Source organism: Olea europaea, unplaced genomic scaffold (genome assembly GCF_002742605.1).
Source record: "Olea europaea var. sylvestris unplaced genomic scaffold, O_europaea_v1 scaffold2902, whole genome shotgun sequence".
In the NCBI taxonomy this organism is placed as follows: Eukaryota; Viridiplantae; Streptophyta; class Magnoliopsida; order Lamiales; family Oleaceae; genus Olea; species Olea europaea.
In genome coordinates, this window is record NW_019247584.1 from 11034 (window position 1) to 15181 (window position 4148).

The window sequence follows — 4148 nt, forward strand, 5'->3', positions numbered from 1 at the left end:
CCAGGGGCTTGCTTCTGACAGAATTAGCAAACTCGAACCGGGCATTCCAAGAGAATGTGTCCTGGTTTCTTGTAGTAATTGCAAAATCTTGAAGATCCAGATAGACGTCCTTTGTTGTTAGGTTGAAAAGATCCAGATGGATGTATTTTGTTGCCGGGTTGAGGTCCTCTAGAAGTGGCGAAGATAGCATCTGTAGAGATAGTCTTGCGAGGGGCAAGACGAGTTTCCTCCGAAAGAAGTTCAGTAACAGCTTGATCTAAAGTAGGTAAGGGACTGCGGTAAAGGAGAGATGCACGAACATACTCAAACTCATTAGTGAGTGCCATGAAAAAGAGAACCAAGTATTGCTGATCTCGATAGTTAAAATTTTTTTAGCATCATTGGCATCTGTAAACTCAAGTTCTGAGGAAGCAAGTTGATCCCAAACATAGTGTATCTCAGATAAGAAATTATTAATGGATTGTCCAGGCTGTTGTATACGATGTAGAGTACCTAGAAGTTGGTATTGATGAGACAGATCTACGGTGGTGTAGCGTTTCTGTAGAAAATCCCATAGTGACTTGGCAGTCTTGAATCTATCAAACTGGAGACTGATGGAGCATACGCATGTGTTGCGAATCCAAGTGATAATTTGGTGATTTTTGCTATCCCATTCTTTGAGACGATCTATGTATTTTGTGTTGTCTTCTCCAGCGATTTTCTCTGGTTCGGTGATATCACCAGTAACATAGCGCCAGAGCTTTCTGCCCTTAAGAAAGCTTGACATAGCCTGAGCCCATATAGTGTAGTTGAGTCCTTTCATGACAATGGCAATAGGTTGTGAGGCCTCAAGATGCTCCATAATGTGCACGAAATTAGAAGGAGATAGAGATAAAAATAACATGAATCGAACTGAACTAGTCAGGAAATTACTCATGGAGTGGTGGCTGAGATAATGTCGATGGAGAATAAGACTCCGACTATAGCAACGACCTAATAGGTATGAAAAGGATATACAAGAGGTTTTTCTGATGTGAAGGATCCATTAATAGTGGCAATCACAGAGCATACTCAACTCTTGATATATCGAGAACACTAAGAATAGTAGCTCTGATACCAAGTTGAATTGAAGAGAGAAAATAAAACAATACAAAGAGAAGAGAATTGTATTGAATAATGTGATTTGTTTACAAGAGAGGTATCATATTTATAGCCTAATTTGAGGGGAATGTTTTCCTTTCTAACCAATGTGGGACTAACTAACATTTACATTGTATATACATTAACACTACCGATATATGAAATGTATGAAAATGGATATATACTGAAATTTATAATATTCCATCGAATGGTCATTGTTAATCCAAAACTATTAAAAGAACATTTAATAAACTATTGAGCAGGTTTTTTGGTCGATTTTGATCAAGAGGGTAGGGGATTTAAACATTTTTTTATTTTTATTTTTTTGGAAGCAGCACATGAATCGAGTTCTTGGCGCTTATAGCCTTGTGGTATAGTTCAGTTCGTACTCGCATCAAGCCATGGCTTGAAGGATTACCTTTCCTATATCCGCTAGATATCGATTTTGCGGGAACTCCAAAATGCCATGTATTTGGTTGTGAAATTATAGTTTTCTATTAAAACTATTAATAATTTCACCATGTGGTTTGTTTATTTGTCATTAAAACCATTAATAATTTCGCCATGTGGTTTGTTTATTTGATAATTGCAATCTTAGACTTAAATAAATAATCATTAATCAGGCCAAGAATATAGCAACAAAACATATGTTTTCAAGGGGACCGATCGTCTTCTATAATTTGGTTTGGAGAATCGCGTGATTAGGAATTAAGATCTTTGTTATCACAGATCATTTCAATAGAAAATCTGATGCAGCCCCACCACCTACACAGATAACACCCATTCAACCTCCAATATGGCTTCCTTTGACAAAGTTTTGATCAATTGAGTAGCTATACTCTAAGTTGATTTAACGGGCAACTATACTTTGATTTGATTTAAAAAAAAAAAAAAAAGGTAACTATTATTACGCTTGATTTTAATTAACGTAATTTTGTTTTATTCCACTAACGATGGCGTCACAGTCAATAAATGAATATCGTCACACATAACTATTAGTTGCTGAAACGAAATAAGTACAATGCAACTTCAGTGGCAACCATCATTATTGATAGTCCCACCAGCAATTTTTGTTTGTCCAAAAGATAAAATTGGATCGATTTACTCAATAAAAATTAAATTAAAGTATAATTATCTAATTGAATAAAATTAAAGTACACTTATGTTTGATTTACTCAATAGAACTTGGCACTGAATTTCAATTTCATTGGTTATTTTGCAATGTTTACTACAAGTTTAGTTTTCTTATTTTCCACATTGCAAAACTATGTTGTTTCAAGTTTTTTAGGTTAGAGACATTTGTGGGTGGAAAATACGTTCCTCATATATTGACCACAAAAAGGAGAATTGGGATACATCAATGGTTGATTTGAGTGCTGTCATTAACTTGTAAACAACAATAAGATCAAAAGGTTGCTTCCTACGAAAATAAAGATGATTCATTTGCCATTGAAAAGAGTCCACCTATTGCGTACTTACGTGCATTTGTAAAATCCTTACTTTAACACCTATTTATGAATCTTCTCGCTTCTGATCATCAAATTGCGTGCTTGATCATCACAAATCTAACATATTATGCGAATGGGGATGAGTTCTGCTAAATTATGATAGGTTGAGAATGTTTGGACCACAAAATGAGAAGTACGGATTAACTTCAATTTTTTTGGAAAGTAGGAGACCTACACCACAACTTACCCCGAAGAGAATTTAGACATTAAAATAGATTTATTTATTTTTTTGATTTTTAATTAGAAATGTTAATTTATTCAATTAAGCCATCTATATGTATTATTGATAATGTAAATGATATTTTATTAAATATTTAAGATTATTGTCCACCAAAGTACCATATGTCCACCTATAGTTATTCGTCTTCGATTGTTCACAATAACTTGGTAGAACTTCACCTTCATTTGTTTGATCGTTTGTTCGTCGACGCCCGCAAGAGGAATATAAAGAATCCACCCAAATGGTGCTTGTGCATGCCTACATAAAAGAAATACATACACATAAATATTTTAATTATCAAGTTAATTATTATTTAAAAATATAGACATGGCTTCTTCTACCCTTTGCAACTTCTTCAACTATTTGATGAAATGACACGAGTAGTAGGTGACATTTGCATATATTTTGATTCCCTTTTGTGGAAGGTGGAGGAACAATGTCTAGCACCCCATATTACTTAGTATAACCATGTATTCATTTGGGTTATAGGAGACAAATTAACTTTGTGTATGTCTCGTTTATTTCTTGTGGTGAATATATATTATTTTAATTTCGTTTTTCATGCGTGTTAATGTAAAAACACGAGTCATTTATGGGGTCAACAACATCTATTTATTTTTTTCTGTATTATTAGGAATGGAAGAAATGTACGTCAATCAATGATCGAGCCAAGAGACAAAATTACTGAGACCTAATATAAATTATGAAGACAATATTTATGTTCAAATTCTATTATGTAATAAAGTGCGAGATGGCCACGCCACTTTTTCAAGTGTTTGAAGCAGCCTATCCTCATTGTTGATGCATTTTTTACAGTGACGGAGGGTTTGTTTAGACCATGTTAAATGAAAAATCACGCGTCGATTAAGTATAAAAATATTAATGAAAATATAAGGGCTCGAACTACTGATATTAATAAAGTTGATATTTTCAGATAAAATTTTAAATCTTAATTGTAATTGATATTTTAAATAATTCTTATTAGAGGGTATCCTCTCTCTCTCTGTCTCTCATATTTTTATTTTTTCCCTTGAGAGAATTAATTTAATCTTTGAGTTGAATACTTTTTTTGGGATTGAAGCAAAATATAAAATAAAAGAGAAATACACTGAATTTAAAATATGAACTAACGATCATGTATTAAATTTAAAATATGAACATACAAGTACACTGAATTCACATATTTTTACTTTACAATGCTTTCGAAAAGTAAAAAGTTACTTTTAAGATGAAGAATGTAATTTTGGACTTATTTAAATAATTTTCTAGAAATACTTATTTAATTAGAAGAGTTTTTAAAG